This window comes from Pinus tabuliformis, chromosome 2_2 (genome assembly GCF_031772625.1).
Source record: "Pinus tabuliformis cultivar Carrire ecotype Pingquan chromosome 2_2, CPIR1, whole genome shotgun sequence".
NCBI lineage: Eukaryota > Viridiplantae > Streptophyta > Pinopsida > Pinales > Pinaceae > Pinus > Pinus tabuliformis.
The window spans coordinates 878,211,903-878,231,860 of record NC_142300.1 but is presented as its reverse complement, the minus strand read 5'-3'; the positions used below and the strand labels follow the sequence as shown (position 1 = coordinate 878,231,860).

The 19,958-nt window shown below is 32.0% G+C and overlaps 2 pseudogenes; both read right to left on the bottom strand.

The window, feature by feature from the left end:
• LOC149195809 (putative alpha,alpha-trehalose-phosphate synthase [UDP-forming] 10) overlaps nucleotides 1–19,958 on the bottom strand; it is a 135,035-nt pseudogene that overhangs the window by 62,612 nt on the left and 52,465 nt on the right.
• LOC149195812 (protein HIRA-like) lies at nucleotides 18,488–19,854 on the bottom strand (annotated as a pseudogene).

Sequence of the window (19,958 nt, the reverse complement as noted above, 5' to 3'; positions counted from 1 at the left end):
AGTAAACTTCTTGTTGTCTTGAATTCTCACAATAATTCATAATATCTTTCATAGATCTCTAGTCTTCATCTTTACCCAGAGCTTCACCCTCTTCTACTTCACAAATGGAAACTTTCATTCTCAACTCAACTTCTCTGAATTTTTCAGATTTCAATTTAACATTCATTACTTGTTCAAGCTTCATCATCTCTTCTACTAACTACATATTCACCTGCTTATTTCTCTTCTCTTGTAGCCTCTTCCAGTTAACTTTCTTCCTCATGACACAACCATGCCTCTAGTCTTCTTTATTTCTCTGCAAAATCTTCATCAATATCTCAAGATGAACTGGAATCTCAGTCTTCTCCCTTTCATATTATTATTCACTTAATTGTCTTTGTATGCCATTTTCCTTAGCATCCTCTTTCTTCACCTTTATTCTACTGTGGTCTTACTCGAAACATTTGTTACCTCTGTTATGACTATCAGTAGTCATGTCCTTCTCTATCTTCATGAGTTACTCACTCACTTACTATGAGCTGCACTAAAGCCTCTATAACAACAAGTCCTCCCTGCTGCCACTTACCTCACCAAGCTTTTCTTTGTACTTGGTCTTTTGGCAAGCACTTGGTTCTCTATTCTCTAGAACCTCTTGAGCATCCATCTCAACTCCTTCTAGGCTTCAACTCATCTGCACCTTTTAAGAACACAATTGTCCTCTTTATCCAACCTTTTTTGGAATTCTTCAAGGTTCTACCACATTCTTCTTTCATTCTAAAACTCTTACCATCTTTCTTCATTACACCTTCTTTTCTTTTTCTCAGATACCTCCTTTTCATCTACAACGTAAATTCTACAACACCATCTTGGAACCAGATTAAAACAAAAACATATCATCTCACCTTCAAAACATAACTTTGTTTTAAATTCTTCTTAAAGAACTTTTACACGTAGAATCTCCTGATTAAGCTCCGATTCCAAATTTTGATGCTTCCTAAGCCACATCTACCAACATTATGCAAATAAAATTGCATGTCACACTATGTCCTAGGAATTTTTATATTCCTGCTTAGTAAAACCTTCTTAAACCAAGGTTTAATGCTCTTAATAAAATTCTTAAGTGGAAGCTATTTAATCACACATTAATTAGATTATACCTGTGGATTTTCTTACTATCTAATGCACAACAAACCTGACCAATCCCTGTCCACCGCTTGTTGCACAACTGATGTATTTATTTGAACACTTGACTTTTGGGTGCTTCAAATTACCATCGTCGATCTTTCCCATCTGATCCAACAACTATCGTGACATACCACGCGCCAACTAGCCCTGTTGGTCTCCACCGTATATTTCATTTACCTCAATCCAACAATGATTGTGTAACCTTGCGTTGTTACTAGCACGATACATAATAGTTTGAGAGCGCGCATGATAAGCAGTTTTTCTTTCCCATCGATGTGCTACCTGTCAACCCCTCAGGTTAATTGCGGGAATTTGTAAAATACAATTTAACACTTCGAGACCACGTGAGATACTACCTACTGCTTTCGTAGACTGCTCTATTATTCTGCTGTCACATGGCTTAATCTGATCCCTTCACTTCTTAACTTTATTTTGCGTGATAAGATCTCCGCCGATCCTATTCTATCAATCATGTCCATTGATCTATCTGATCAAATGGTTCTTGTGCATGGTTACTTCATATCTTCCTCCTTTCCTTTCTTTGCCTTTATGCAATTTTCAGTGTTTTGGTCTATTCATCCGACTCACCTATACGATTTTTTATGCATCTATCCTTTTTGAGATTATTCAATCACTTTTTATTATTTTACTCCTCCTTTATGCATTGTCCTCTCTCTGTTCTTCTGTGGCTTAGGTTTTCTCTAGGATTTCTGGTCTTTGGTTGTTCTTCAACGCAACTTCCTCCTGAACTTACTTCTACGTAGTTTTAAGCGCTATCACATATGAATTTGAATTTTGATCCTTCAATCAGATTCAAACGATCAAACCACTATCCTTCATTCTCCACCTCTGTGTTCTGATTTAATTCCACCTGCATACATATACTATGCAAAATTACTCTAATTCACACACAATTTATAATTCCATAAATCAGTACACACAACACAACTCAGGAATCGAATTCTCTATTTTTATAAACAGTTATTTAGGTAATGAATCTCTCTCTCTGACCTAATTTTATAATCAGTGGCCTTTTTCATTTTCTTCCTGTAGGCTTACAGTCAAACCCTATGTAATCTTTGAACCCTTATTCTCACTCTAACTCACTAACTAACTCTCTCTATGCATTTTAGGCCTACATTTATAGAAAAGGTTATGTAACCCATTTTGGTTCAGATCCTTAATCTTTTGAACTAAATCCTGAATATCCTTTAAGTCCACTATTGACTCAACTAATCCCTAAATATCCTCTCTAGTTCCACAAACCATGAAACAAATTCCTAATCTAAGATTTACAATTGATTTCAAAATCTCTCAATCCCTATGGATCTTAACTAGCCTAAATCTCTCATGTTATCCAACATTCGGGAACATTTACAATATTCCTCACAATATGTAATTAATTCCTATTCTTAATATCTCTCATAAGCTTACTTAATAACCTTAATAATTACATTAACCTAATACTCAGGAAACCAACTTCCTTGAGAACACAATATCCCCTGTCTACTAAAATACAATGAAATTGCTAAGCTGGATGCTCCTGCATCATCTTGCATATGATCTTATTCATGGTTCTAATTTATTTCATTCAAAGGAACAAAAAACTAATGAAATAATTTATAATGAAGACTTGAACACTGAAAATGTTGACCCTCTTTTCTTTTCATAATTGGTTTGTCTAACTCTCATATTCCAAATTCCTTAAGCAAATCTATTTTTGAAGATGAAAATATCAGTAACCAAGAAAATATTTCGGTCCATTCTCAATCATTCAATCATGATAGTGATTTCAGTAATCATGAACCCATTCCAATTTATGATTCATACAACAATGAAAGAGTCGTTTCAGATCATAATCTTGAAATTTTCTCATCACCGTAAGTGAATGCAAACAATGATCTTAACTTCATAATTTATGTTGACATTTGTAGGAAGGAAATTTTTGCAAATGAATCCTATCTATGTTCTATCATTATTTGTAACATTAATGTAAATTTGAATCTACTTCGTTTTCTTTTTTCTCAGTTTGAATTAATTTTTCTTTCAAATTTCATTTTTAATTGTTCGAGCACATTGTATTGGCACTTTGAGAATTCAAACTCTCAACACTCATTAGGTGCATTAACAATAGTATATGAAAATCAATTCCAAAATTTCAAGCATGAACATCCTCTACTTCTTATTTTGAAATTTTATTTTTTCATGTTTGGCCAGTTCATGTATTATTTTCAAATAAGTTCATCACAAATTTTGGCACTTGAGAGTTCATCATTACATTCTTGACAACAATGTAAAACTTCTATAAATCTTCTAAATGTCCTTTCAAACTTTATTGATTCATGTGGAAAATGTCTCAAAATTCTAGATCTGTGGAAGATTTCTCACTTTGCCAGTTTTTAGCAAGCTTCAATATTTGAAAATATAGCATTCAAGCCCAGCTTGCAGTTTCCTCTTCATTTGAACACCTTGCAATCATTCACAGAAATACATCCTAATTTTTATGATCCTGTAGGCATATGGTTGGATGAATTTCAAGGTATGAATTTTCTAGATAAATTTGTTTTGCCATATTTTGATGTAAATAGTAGATTGAGTTTTCCTTTTAATAATTTAGTTGCGGTTTTATCTTTGTAGATTATCTACATTTTAATTAGTGTAGAAATAAAAGTAAGAGAATGGCTTCATTGGAAGTATGAGTATACTTAGTCATATGCCTTCTCATCGAGTTAGATTACAAATATAATTAGTTATATTTTCTTTATTGTTTTTATATATTTCAATATTGTTGATTTTTAATAAACAGGTAATGAAGGCCAAACATTTACCTTAATTTTCATTGGATTTTTGGTAAAGTGTGGCTCGGAGAATATTTACCATCATGTATTTTCCGATCATTTTCATGCTTGTGGTGCACTTGTTTATCTTGCTCCATTACAGCTAGGCACTTTTGAAATAATAATTTCCCAAGCATGGCTAAGTGATCTCATGCACACTCTTGTTATTCAATATGAAGTGGATATAAATAAATGGTTCATTATTTAATATTTAATTTAGACTAAATAAATAGATGATTTTGAACATATGCAAAATCGAATATAATACACACGGGAATGTCGACATCTATAAAGTAAATTTCCTGTTAGTTTCTTCCAAGTATGCATAGTCATGTTCTTCTTCATCTGTTAATTTCTATTTTCATAGTTTATTTCTTGTTTTTGTTTTTCTTTTTTTGCCAGTGTTAATTGGATTGATTTTGAGGCTTGATTTTTTACTAGAAAATTTAATTAGCTTTAAGATAAGGCGAGCAACTAATCTTTTCTAATCTGCAACATGTTCAGGGAAGTATTTACTTTCTCATCAGAATTTTTGTACTTTGTATTAATGCTTCCCTACATATATAATTTCTTTACAAAATTGTAAAATGAGTCGATAATCATATTTTCCCTCTCATTGATGTAGCTGAAATAAAATTCTTGGCTCCCTTTTGTTCAGATTTGGCTACAACTTCTTGCATTTTAAATGTTAAATTAAAGAAAGCCCATAAGTAAAGGAAAATAAAAAATACTTGCCGCATGTTCTCATGTCTTTGATTTTACGTATGCTTATTCCGAATCTTACATTTTCGAGCATGAGTTGAACCTTTCCGCTACACTTATTTACCCTAAATCTTCTTTAGTCATGTTTCATCCTTCCAAGATGATTTAGATCCCTAACTAGTAAATCTTGGAACGTCGATCATATGCTTTTTATTTTTCGAGATGTTTTCTTTGAGACTTCAAACCTTCAGGCTTATCAAACTTTTGGGTTTGTATTATATCATAAGTATTTTAAAATATTTTCTGAGATTTATCATTTGAGAACTCAATACCTCAGAAACTCAAAAACACATTCCATTGAAAGCCTTTCAAAATACGTTCTGAAATCTTGAGTGAGATCCACATGGCCTACTTTATTTCTTTGTCTGAATTCATCAGTCTCGAAATCAGATAAAGCTATATTAAATTATTATTGTATCCAAGTTTCCAATATTATGTTTCTATCCAATAATAATCTCGGGCTTCCTTTTTATCATGACTCTTATTTGATGACTTTATGAGAAATATTTATATATCGGGACTTCTAATATCATAAGTGAGATTCAATTAAACCTCCAAAAAAAATTAGGCCGAAAACATTTTAATAGCAAAGGCTTTGTTTATAGTATTTTTTTCTATTAGGGAATTGCTTTTAATTTCAGAAGCCTTGTTTATCAGAGCTCTTTTCTTACACACATAATACTTTAGATATTGCACTATGGGAGGATGGAAATATCATAAGTCCATTTTCAATTAGTATCTGATATTTCTTTCTCTAAATTTGATGTGGCGATATTCATGCGCCTTCCCATCATTTCACCTAATGGATTTAAATGTGACTTTACTTGTCTCAAAAGGATAAACGATTCACATTTAAATTTCTTTTATTTCCTCACAACCTTGGGATATTGTGATATTATCATAAATGAATTTAAATTTATTCCCGAGATTTCCATTTCACCTCTTTCCATCTTGGAACCTTGACATATTGGATTGTTGCAATCTCATAAGTTAATTTAAATTCTCTCCTAGATCCTTATCCCAAGATATTGCGTGGAACCTTTCACATGGTTTTAAATTGATCTTGTAGGATTTTGGTTAACTCGTCCATTATTAGACAGTATAACCCATCACTATACTTACATGGAATCATCTTTGATTATCTCTATATTTTAATCATGACTTCCATGTTACAATCGTATTCAAGAGCCAGGAAGTGTTTTTAGTTATAATTTAGTCTAAATTCCAAGCATTCATTTCTCAAGCTAACCAAGTGACTTCAGGGAAATCCATTTCTCAAGGTGTGTACACATGGATCTTATCATTGTACCTTCATTTTACATACATCTTGACACGTATAGTTAGGCATCTTTTTACTCTTCATGAAAATCTTCCTGGCTAATGAAAAGTTCATCACCTATGACTCGTTTATGTTTTTGTCTTTATCTCACCATTTGATGTTCATCTCATCATCCCGATCATATTTTAGTGTGAATCCTCATTTTATTTTCAAGGAACTCTTGAGCAACCACTATGATAATGCAGCCAATAGGTATGAAAATTTGAAGCACGCAAAGGTAATGTATCATGGTCAATTCATGTTTGAATTTTTTAAATATCACTCCATAGTTAGCATAAAAAATTTAAATCCTCTCCATATACACATGTAAGTCTTACATTAGTTGGGAGTTGGTCTTGACTTTTGAGAAATTATGAAAATATTGGAGTTGATATGAAATCTGGAAAAACAAAGAAAACAATTACCACTGCATTTCATAGAGAAGCATATCTTCATTCTCATTTCTAATGGATTTGGTTTACTTCAAATTCCTTGAACATGATACATCATTTTCTAGTTTTTTGTTCTCTCTAGTTTATAGTTAATAAGTTATGATTTTGGGTCATTGAGATTTCAAAAGAGTACAACTTCTTCGTGCTTTTAATTACAATTATAAGAAGAGGTTATCTTTTGTTGGAGAAAATCAACATCGTTTAGGTAAAATTTTAATGCAATTATTTAATAGTAAGTCTCATATGCCCATTTTCACCCTCTTTTTTCTTTACATTTCTACTTACGTTTTGTTTTAGATTTTTTGATCTTAAACTCTATTTTGCGGGACTTACAGAGTTGTTTAACACCACTACAAGCTCATATTTGGAAGTCATCCTCCTTATTTTTTTCTTTTGAGTTTTGGATGAGTAATAATGATGTTTATCAATTAGCTAAATTGGGGAGTCCCTGAACCTTTTATTTTGTTTTACAAGCATTGCTTTTATAAGAAAATTGTTAAGATGATTTTATGCCAGCCTTGTTTCGAAACCTAAAATTTGCAAAAGACAAAAACATCTATTTTGGCTTAATTTCACTGTATGACTTCTATTTCATTTTTCAAGCCTAATTGTTTATAACATTGCAAGATAAAATTTATTAAAATTTCATCATAAGATGAACACACATGCTTGTCTTATTTTACTCTATTGAGACATTTTATAATTAGTCTTGTTGGGGTTCTCTTTTTACTTTCAATTCATCTTTCATTTTTCCTTTCATATTTGAAATTTTTAGAGTTTGTTGATTTATTCTTTCTCTTTAGCTTGGATTTCCTTTTCCTTTCACTATTGGTTATGGATTGATTTTGCTGATATTACCAAGATTTATTTGGAAGAAATTTTTATCGCCCAATAGTGGTTGACATACATGGAAATTTTTAATCTGTTTATTTCAATGGGTTTCATTTACCTTTAAGGGATATTTTTATGGAAACCTAAAATCCCTATTACCTTAAATCATTTTCATAGAGGAATATGTATCCTTTCTATGTAATATAGTTCACCTTTCAAGGAAGGAATTGACGTGAGTTTAACTCAATGGATCCCTCCCATCCCTCCACTTTATAAAAGCCTCTGAGTTAATAGTCGCGAGGAAAGATATGGAGTAAAAATTATGAAATCATTATATCTATTAGCATACATATCTTTTAATGCCCCTTTCACTCAGGTACATCATAAACATAGCTTGAAGATGTGCTTATCAAAAGGGTGATTAAAAGGGGAAGCATCGAAAATACAAGTAAACTCGTTGGGGCTATGGACACTCGTTAGTAGTGGGAAGATGCTTGTATGACATTAAGGAAAACTTCGTCAGGGTACTAACAAGGCTTGCTAGCGGTGAAGCAATGTCAGAGATCATTCATATTGATGGATATATGTGTTATGAAAAGTCTCCTATATGTACCTTCTTCTATTTCTCATACAAGGTAATCTTAAATGTTAAATATTTCCCAACATTCGGATTCAAAATTTTAGACTTAGTCTTCTTTGATTAATTTTATTTTTGAACTTATATTTCTTGAATCGCTAATCTGGGACCCATGGGAAATGTTTTACTATTTGACGACTTAATAGAATCCATCATTTTAACTTTTAGGTAAAGCAAAGTTCATCTTCTTTTAACTAGAGATAACTAGTTCTTCCTCATGTGTGGCCATTATTATGGTGAAATCACAACACCACCATTTTAAACTTATTATTGAATAATAATAATGGGGATCATTTTCATAAAGATTGGCTAAATCACCTTTTATTATTTTCTTTTGGTGAAGTGTCTCACAATTTTGTGAGATTTTCATGTTCTTTAGATTTCTATTATTATTCCTTCATTTCATCTTATGTTTCATTACGTTTCCATCGGTTCTTGTTTTATCTCATTTGGTTGAACGGTTTTCAAATGACGCTTATCCGAAGTTCGATGATTTTTACTGCCTAGGCTAAAAAATGTACAAAATGTATAGTATTTTAATCTTTATAAAATAATTACTTTCAAATTGTAAATATTTATTTTGTATTCATTTTAATCAATTTTAATTCATTTTTATTTTAATTTGTTAATTGTCCTACAAAATCATCGTAGCCAAAATTGTAAAACAATTAAAATTTATGTGTTTTTGAAGCTCAGAAGTCTATTTCAAATCCCAATTAAAAAACAATTACTAGTTCTAAAATCCTGATTTTACAAAGGGGCTATATTTTTTATAATGAATTAGGGACACACTACACATGGGCCTCCTCTCACCTTTCTTACCTTGTATCACTTTCCGCTCATCCCATCGAAACTCTTCCATTTCGTAACTCCTATTTTAATTCACTCCAGAAAACTCATCAATCTTGAAACCCTTATCTCTTCTCCCCATATTAGGACCTTTCCATTTTGTAAGTCCCATTTTTAAATTCTCCTGAAACTCCATATTTCTCTGAGCTCCAAAAACCTTACACCTCCCTCCTTCCCTCTTTACATTTGGGAGATCCTCCATTTTGTAACTTTTTTTATAAGACCCTGAAATCTATACCTACGATGGCCTGATACTCCCTCGACATCTTTCATATCGTGACATTATATTTATCGGGGTCTAATTAAAAGCCTTGCCAAAATTTTATACCAACGATTGCTTATTCACATTTCATTTTATATTAAAAGAAGTTGTGTATTACATAAGGCATGAAGTTCAAATGAATGGATTTCTTTGTAATGGTTTTACAAATTTTTTTAATAATATTTGTTTTAATTAATTAATTTTGTTAGCCTCACTCTCACATTAAAAACAATTCTAAGTCCAAATAATTAAACTAATTAAAATCATGAAAGTTAGGATTTAATCCTACATTTCTAGATTGAGTTTGTTCCTCATGCTTAGGAGTCAATTTAGGCTTAGTGGGTTGAGAGATTCTCTCCAACTAGTTAGGCTCCTAGATTAGTGTGTTGTTGAGATATTTTCTCAACCAAGTTTGTTCAAGATAGATGAACTATCTTGAAACAGCTTCCTCATGTATTTATATGTATCATAAACATTATTTTAATAAATGAAATTCATGAGAATGAGAGACTACAGGAAAGTCTCTCATCCCTTTTTCATGATATCTGGTTTTTCTATATGTCTGATATTTATTTTATGAGTTTGAGTGTGTATTATTAGTTTTTTAGTTTTCTTCAATTGGTATCAGAGCTCAGGTTGGAGCCATATATGAAGAAAAACTAAGTGGTGAGGATGGAAATGGTATACTTGTTGAATCTGGCTCAGTTTGGCGCAAATATGTGCAACGCACCCTTAGTGAATATAAGAGAGGCCATTAGAAAATGCACTCAGAAGCAACAACATGTCACCAGAAATCCCGTAGACATTGTCGTTGTTGCAGACTCTTCATCTCCTCCCAGCTTAAGTAAATCGTTATAATAGTTCTCTATATTTTTTGTCCCTAATCCAACAAATTCTTGCCAAAGCTCGTTTCTAAGAGCCATAGGGACACCTCCATGAACAAGGCTCTCCAATTCTTCATTCCAAGCACATGACCATCAACTTCCCAAGCACTTTTGGTTGGCTAGACTGCGAAGCATTACTGACGGACACTGTGGATTTTCTTAAAGATGAAGGATTTCCAAACGATAGTGCACACAATTTGTGGCAATTTGAAATGAGATTTCCATGATAGAATGAAATGCCTCTGGAGCTTCTTCCTCCATTGTAGTTTTTTTGGGTATGAGGAAAAGGGAAAAAGAAAGGAAATCTAAAATGAGCGTAAGGCCTTGCCCATTCTCAACATCATTTTGTTTCCTCTTTCATGAACATATTTTCCCTCTACTCAATTCTACTCTGTTGCCATGGCGTCTGGCATGTTTCCAAAGCATTCCCGCTAATCAACTCTGTTGTCATCTTGTCTGACCTACGTGGAGAATGATGTGCAAAGCTACTACTTGAAGGCATGGAGGCATGAATCACAGTGTGCAAATAATCAAGTGGACCTCAAAAGATTTTGTAGGAAGTTTAAAAGTATCAAAATCCACAATAGAATCCTCATGTTTCAATTGGAAATTTCAGATGCTCTGAAGCTAAAAAATACATAAATGTTGATGATGTCCTTTTCTTCCTGCGTAAAGATGGTGTGTGGATCACTGCAAATTTTTAATCCAGTGGGTGGATCTATATAGCACCATGAGGAGCCTGAGACCATCGTGGAGATCCGTAATGTTAAGGATGTCAACGTAAATCCCCGGCTACTCAAGATTTTTTATAGTGAAAAGCATCTAACTGAAGAAATTCGTAGCACTTCTTTGAACACCTATGGTGCATACTGGTTTCTCCAACAACAGTACTTGCATAAAGTATGGCTTTATATTTTAACATGCCTAAGACTTTTGAAAACAAACATCAATTCACTTTTGATTTTTAATGGAAGTTTACAAGGGGATGATTTTGATGTGTTTTCATAAATCATTTTAAAATGAAACGTTACATCACTTTGGATTGTTTTCTTAAAGTTCAAAATTTAATGGGATGAATGTAAAAGCATTTTTATAGGAATCATAAAATAATTCTTTTGGAGGAACAAGGTGGATTATAAAAATATTTTTTCAAGTATTTTGAAATTTGGAGAGATAAGGTGTGACTTATAAATCTTTGGAGTGATAAGGTTGTAACTCGTGGTTTTAAAAGTTCCTTTTATTTTTGAAGACAAGTTGCTTCAAGAATTTGTGAGTTTGGCATTCTCATTGTTGGAGAAATTTCATTCACGATGTTGTGAAGGTGAAGATTGATGTACTCCCATACTTAAATAAAAACATATCTTTTTGGTGGTGATTGTGTCCTAGATCCACCTGAAATTGAATAAGGGGATCTTAGGTACACCATGTGTATGTTTGTGATGGTGCATGATTCTTGATATTGTTTTTGTTTTGTGTCTAGTTTTGACACTAACCTTCATGTGGTATCTTTCTAATATGATACACATGTAGCACACAAAAAATTAGAAAATAGCATGCACATAATCAATTCCATTCAATCTTATGTAATCAAGCAAACTGCAAGAAATCAAGAACCAACAACACATAATCAAGTTATCAACGAAATTTCTACATCAACATCCAATCAAGCTGTCATCTACATCAACAATTTTTGCAGCAATTCAACAACAATTTTTTGGAAATTGCACTTGCACCATTTTTTAATAAGCTCAATACAAAACTATAACTTGCAAATCATAATTTATAAGTTAGATTATAATCAAAGATAAATTGAGTTGAATTGTAGGGGTGCATTCTTAGTTGAAACCAACACCCGAGCTTTGAATTGATAGGGAATCAATTAAACCTAGTGAATGCATTGTTTCTAACTGAGCCATTCAAATCATTGTAAGAATTTCTCTTGGGTGCATTTTTTATAGTATTCGACACCCTTCTTTTGATCAATGAAGAGTGTGAGTTCAAGCAAGTGAAAATCTCTCAACATCAAGCGAGCCTAAAATGGATTGAAGTAAGCATCAAGCGAGGGTGAAAGCAAGAAAGTGTGAGTTCAAACAATCAAATATTAAAACAAGTTCAAGCTAGCATGCAACAATCAACCAAACATCAAGCGAGCGAGTTAAGAAAATACAACAGGTATTAAGAGCAAACAAGCGTGAGTTCCAGCAAGTTCACATGGAAAGAAGCATTTAGTTGTTAAATATTCTTAACAATTTGATCCTCTCAACTAATGAAGTCATGGTACAAATCAGCAAAGCCACTCTTGTTGATATTTCAAGGAATCTACAACAAGCATATGAAACAATTGAGTTCCTTCAACTAGAGTTGCAACTACAAAGAGATGAGTTGCAACAGAAGAGTGATGTTTCCAAGTCTTTCATCCTTACAGATGAAGATAAAGATGTTGATTCCAAGTCACTGATCCAACCAACTTCAAGTGTCAAAGTGGTCCATGCTCTAGTTCAACTTTCTTCCAAACCAATCATCAAGCCATGGGAAGAACTTCAAAGTAACAAAAATCAACGAGGATTAGGATATGAGAAAGATGAAAGCAACTTGCATATCCCCAATTATTCTAAGCCAATCAAGTTCATCAGTGAAGGATTTCTTGATCAAATAACATCAATAAGCCATGAGAAAGTTGCAGACAAATAGACATGTGGAGAAATTGAGGTTGCAGTCAAACCAAACTGCCTTCATTGACAAAGAATCAGTCATCTGGAAGATCAGTGTTTTGATCTCCGTCCTTGTCACCATTGTGGCAAGTCAAATCATTCATCGTCACAATGTAGCAAACAACAACAATCAAACAGATTGAAGATCGATTATTCATCGATTGATCGCTGGGAATGGTCATCCACAATCAAAAGATTGTATAAGTTTTACAATCAAATTCACTCACACATATTCCAGCCAACAATAAAAAATAATATGCTACTCTCATGCAGTTGAACGGGGTAGTACACAAGTGAAACACTACTACACCTAAAGGGGGTGAGTTCAAAAATAATTTGAAGACGATTGTTTCTCCTTTCAGCTGACAAAGGGGGGAAAGTGTCAATGAAATTAACAGTGGTTGTCAGACTGAAAGTCTTGAAAACATCAACAAAGCAGCCAGTGGGCATTTTCATCAGCGAGTGAGAATCAACAAATTCGCCAGTGGTTGATCGACAACAAAGTCAGCAATGAGCACTTTTCAAACACATCAAAAGCAACAATGATTTGTTTTTCAACTAGTGGGTGATCATCATCAGCAGATACGCCAATGGGCATTCATCACATTTTGTCAGTGCACACAGGATGCTGATTTCAAGGAAAGGATAGATGGATCCTTTTGTAGCTTGGCACATGATGGAATTGTCAAGCGACATTCAGAGATGAATCAGACATGCAGTTGATTCATGGTCTCTTCGGATTTGAGTTTTTTTAGCATCCAACTTTGGCGGTTTTTCAAGAAAATGTTTTTTGAGGATTAAGAGTTTCAACATGAGAACTTGGAGATGGTTCCTGGTTCTTAATTTGGACTTATCATTGAGGGGGGGGGGGGAATATTAGCCTCACTCTCACATTAAAAACAATTTTAATTCCAAATAATTAAATTAATTAAAATCATGCAGGTTAGGATTTAATCCCACCTTTCTAGATTGAGTTTGCTCCTCATGGTTAGGAGTTAGTTTAGGCTTAGTTGGTTGAGATATTCTCTCCAACTAGTTAGGCTCCTAGATTAGTGTGTTGTTGAAACATTTTCTCAACCAAGTTTGTTCAAAATAGGTGCACTATGAGACAACTTCATCATGTATTTATATGCATCTTAAACATTATTTTAATAAATGAAATTCATGAGAATGAGAGACTATAGGAAAGTCTCTCATGCCTTTTCCGTTATGTCTGGTTTTTTTATATGTCTGATATTTATTTTATGAGTTCGAGTGTGTATTATTTGTTTGTTGAGTTTCCTTCAAATTTAATATTTTTTAAGCTAATTAAACATCAATTAAGTTAGTTAATGTATTTTAAATCCTTGATTTAATTAATTTGTATATAATTAATTTAATAATTGTATTTAATTAATTCTTTCTCTAACTATAATTATACATCTAATTATAATTATTAATTTAATTAAGGTTAGGATTTTTAATTAAAATTTTCTAATTTTAGCTGAGGCTTGCATTTTTTCTACAATTCTGGTAATTTTAACACTTCATATTTGGAGAGACATATCCCAAGATTTACTTGGCGAAATGAAGCTCACAATAGCTCACTGGAAAGCTAAATCTTAGGACATTAATCCAGTAATGTTAATTTTAGCAGAATTAATATTTTAGTGACATAGAAATTCAACAGAAGGTAAAGTGACAAATTTACAACAACAACTATTTTTTCAAATTTTATTTCGAAAAATTTCATTAGGTTGCGAAAACTGTTGTCACTAATTCATCCTCCAGCATTAATCAAAAGTTAATCAATTCCAATTGAAGAAATCACATCTTAGATTTATTTGGATTTTATTTATTTTAATTTATCAATTTCATGAGAGTTTGTTTTTTTAATTTCTAATTTGTAAGTTAATTTTTTTTTTTTTTTTGGTTTCGATTGGTTTGTAACAGGGGATTAGTTGGAGAAGCTCTGATCTGAATCCTTTTGAAACAATGAAAAAAGACCAACAAAGAGGAAAATTGGAAATTTGCAGCTCTAATTTAGGATTTGGAAACTACTCTCAACAATTCCCTTTTTTGGACATTTCTTGTAATTATTAAATAATAGTTTAGAGAATGAACAAGGGGTTCCTCTTCTCTGCAACTAGAAGCTCGGAAGGCACTATTGTATAGGATATTGTAGTTGTAGGTCAGGGAATACTTCAAATCTTAGGTATTTGGGGGAATGTTCTTGAGCTTTCATTGCTAGACATATGCACTTTTGTAATGGAAAAAAAGTTAAGTTGTAGAGATATATAGAATTTTTGGCTTTGAGAGAAAAACATGTTTTGTAGTGTTGTAGAATTTTTTTCTCAAGGAGCTGAAGTTGCTCATGGACTGCAAAGTTTGTAATGAATTTCTAGTATGAGTTTAATAACTTTTAATTCCAATACATTATTGTTTGCATCGTAAGTTAATCCGCTATTGCCAAAAACTTTCTAATTGATTTTAATTTATGTTCTAAATAGTGTATGGCATAATGATATTGAGAATTTTTATCATATCGATTGTTTTATGCTATTGAGGTTCTGTAAGATATATCTCTGATGAACATAACAAAATTAGAATTGATATGAATTCTTTGAAATAGGAATGTATTGGGTAGTAACTATTTATTGTTTAAATACATTTCCATTTTGTTTTCTCTTTTATTAATTGAATGAACTACTTGTTTAAATGATGGCAAATAGATCATCAATTCAATCATATAAATAGGTTTTTCAGTTGGCTAGTTAGTTTATCTTCTCTTGAATTAATGGGAGATGGTTATCACTTTCCAATTTGAGATAGGATTATTTTTACTTGCTTTTTAGAGTAAATATGCATTTAGGTTTAGTTTTGCATTCTAGAAGTCCCCTCATATAGGGGAAGACCTTAGTTATGGCTTGGGTGAGCCGTAAAGTTAGCTTAAGGATCTATTTTCTTGCACGTGCACATACTAGTATAAAAAGGTTAATTAGTTACCAAAAAAATGACTAAAATTTCCATATAAACAACCATTTTTCAGTCGATGACCAATAGTAACTAATTTATAGTATCTTATAATGCAACCAACTTTTAGCTATTTTTAGCTTATTTATTAATTGGTTGTCTCAATTTTATCGTCTAGTAGTATATTTAGTCATAAATTGGTCATTAATTTAGTCATTGATTTAGTCATTAATTGTCACAATTAATGAACAAATATACAACAAAATATATTACTATATGATTTCCCAAGAAAAGCAATTAATGACCAGATAAATATGACCAAAATGTTCGTCATGTTATAAAAGATTGTAAACTAGCTACTAATAGTCATATATATGCAAAGTTTAATAATCATTTGAAATGAATTAATGAGAAAATAAATATGACTAAATTTCGGTTGTGTTATAAGATGCCATAAATTAGCTACCAATAGTCGTATATATGCAAAATTTAGTCATTTGTAATAAAAAGTTTAGCATTTGTAGCAGTCATTTATCTTTTTTTGGTAGTTTCATATTCTTTATATTAACTATTGATTTGGTAGTTTATATTCATTTGATTTACTTTCATTAATAATCATTATAAACAACTAATTTAGTTGTATATTCATTTTATTTGTGTTCCTAATTAGTCAATATAAACTAGTAATTTAGTAGGTTTGGATTAATTTTATGTATTCATTATTAATCCACATAAATTAATTTGTATGATTTTTTGATTAGATTCAAAAAATGCATACAATATGCATGTTCATCTAATATGAAATTTCAAGGTTACATATGTTAATTACAATAATAAATAATATCAAGTGAAATTATAAATAATTTCCACAACATAAATTATATTATATAAAATGTCTAATATTATAATATGAGTTTCTAGCTTAATATTGGTTAGACTACAATTTACACATGAAATATTGTTTCATCATTTGAAACATTATCATTATGTTTCCCGGGTATTGCAAGTGAATTCACTAACTCGAAAGTCTTGGCCATCAATCTCTATGTGTGTGTCTTATGCGGGGTATTGGCTCTAAGGGTATCACTAGACCACTTATTTTCTCTCTCTCTTTTTGCATTTGTTGCTCCATTGTTATTGTTCTCTATCCTTAATCCCTGCTTCTTTCCATTCAATACTAATTTCCTCTCCTGAAACTAAAAGAAGATACAATGCAGAGTATAAGGCATGGAATGCGATGAAAATTGGAATATAAACTAAAGTAGACTATAAAAAAGTTATACGACATATAACTCAACATAAACAATGTTAACATCAAAATTTCCCCATAAAAGTAAGAATCTCGAACAAGTTTTCTTCAGTTTGGCGATAGTTACCACTATTTGGCTAGATGACCTATATAAACAAAGAAAATAAAACATCACTATAGAAAATAACACCTTAGGAACTTAGTATTCAACATACATTACATTTTGCATGTAAAAAAATGATCAAGATTGAAAATCTTAAATTTTAGTCATACAAAATCCTTTAAAGTATATATATATTCTCAAATTCATTCATTGTGAAAGTACCTCTAATGATTTTTCCAAATAGATTTTCAAATTAACATGTTATTAAAGTGTCATGAAAAATCATCAGTAACTTGCACTCAACCATTAAAAAAAAATGTCACAACTATCTATCTTAAAATGATTTTACAAAAAAATTGATTGTACAATCACAGTACAAGCCAAATTCAAAACTACATCCTAGTACCCACTTTAAAATGCTTGCAATTGTGTTTAATCACAACAAAGGAAACCTTGTCTACTAGGACAACATTCCAAATATAGTCCAAAATCATCAACATATTGGCATTGGGATGGGATCTTATCCCCTACAGGTACATTGTCATCACCGGTAGTATTTTCCATATTTTTCTCTACATTCCAGGCATATTGGCATGAGGATGGAAGTTTATCATCCACAACAGTAGTACATTTCGTTCATTGAATGAAGATAAAAGCATAAATTCATGATTCATAATAAATTTTTTAAAATCAATGGAAAATGGCCAAATTCATGATTCCTCGTAGATCTTTAAAAATATACAGAAAAAATATTATTTAAATGTAAACATACATAAATTAATCCAACTAGCTAAGCTAATCAATCCTTATTGTTAGCAATAGTTACTCTTACAAGCATTATCATAGCAAAGGAAACCTTGTTGGCGTGCTCAATATGTCTTATAGAGTCCACAATTATCAACATATTGGCATGTGGGTGGGAGCCTATACACCTAGGGGACGTCGTCACCAATGATAGTATTAGTCTTTCCATTTCATTCATTGAATGAAAATAAAAACATAAAGTCATGATTTATGATAGGTCTTTAAATTTCTCTGGAAAAATACCCAATTTGAAGGGCATACATAAATTAATTCAAGATGAAACTCCTATATTATTATCACCAACATAGAGATAATGAGGATTCTATCAAGAAAAAAAATCAACATAATGTCGATAATAAGGGCCCTCAAAATTTGTATCCTAATGACAAAAAGGAGAGTCTCTTTTCCTACAAAAGGAGGAAATTGCAAAATAAACCCCACAAGAGTTTCAGAAAATCACAGGGGCCCTTGAGTGATTTCTCAGAGGTTATCCTTTAGGAACTTAGTATTCAATTTTTAGGAACTAGCCCTTGTAGAAATCCTAACGGGATCTTATGTTCCAAAATGACAATGCTTATTCGGGTAGCCTTTGGCTCCATCAAGGAGTGATCATTTCTTCCCCACTTCCACAGTTGTACCATCCCTTGATGCTACTACTTGATCATTCTTTATTTAACCAAGATTTGGAGAATTTAAATGCAACATGGCCTCATGTGTGCCATTAGGGATGTCTTTTTGCGTAGGAACTCCAACTGCTTTTGGAATAATCCTCTTATAGCCATCTATTCTCCTATATTGTCTTTGTTTCACATGAATTTATTCCTTTAGAGAGGAATTTTTATTTAAACTAGCCAAGAATGAACCACTAGTCTTTTTTCTAGCTTATAATACCTAAATATCATAACTCTTTGTTAGTATTTATCCCCCAATTTAGTTCCTAGAATCTGTATATGGATTCCCAAACAAATTACCACAATGGGGACCTTTTTGCTACCAGATTTCTTTGGTGCTATTGCTTAAATAAACTACTAAGGACTTCCAGCCATGTTTGTTTTATGAGCTCTCACATCTTCATATCAACTCCTTTTAAATTCATCTAACTCAAAATCCAAAATCTTATTTCCCAATTCTTTGTTCTCAAAATGGAAAGTAGCCATAGTTCCATCTAAATAAAAAAAAAAAAATTGAATATCCATATGGGCTTATGTTTAATAGAAAGGAGAACTTTAGAATACATAACAAAATTTCAAAACCCTCAATTATATATTTCCAACATGGAAATAAAAAATATTTAACTCCATAAGAAAATTTCTCACTAGGAGAGATCAAAAGCACTCAGAAAAGAAAATGTTTTCCAGCAAAAATAGGGCATGGACTGGTTATCGTCCACACAATGATTCTATAGTCCTAGATTCCCATTGTTATTATGTTATATGGTGATGAATCCTTTGAAACCAACTTCATTTCACCCTTAGCTTGTCCAATTGCATAAACTTTTTCATGGCCCACTAACCCTAACCCATTGAGTTGATGTTTGTGAAACATAAAATTGTTGAACTTCACAGTAAGAGTAGGAGCATTATGGCTCAAAAAATAAAAAATAGCAGACCAATCTCCTGTTTATAATACTGGTGTAGAATGGTTTGCCTTTTGAAATCCATGTGTTTTCATAATAAAATGTCCAGAAGGTAACCATCCAAGCTTCCTAAAGAATGTTGAACCTACCTGCAATGTTAACAAACAATAGAATCAGTGCAACAACAATTAGCATTTTCACATGCAGTATTACTAAAAAACACAATTGATTCATGGCCTTACTAATTTCCCCCGGTGGCGTTGAGTTCTATGTTCTAGACTCCATTCACTTGTGTGCCAAATAATGACACTTTTGTCATATGATTGGCTTATAAGAAAATAACCATTTGGATCACATGAAATTGCAAAATTATTTATTAGTGAAAGGTGGGAAAATGAAGACCCAACTATCTTACAAATTCACCAAAAAGAGATGGGCATTTTCCCAACCTCTTTTGAGGCATCACATGAAAACTTGTCACCTCACACACTACAAGATCAATACTTTTGCATCTTGGAAATGCAACCAAACAATGAGTTTCCTAGACAAATGAACCAATAATATGTC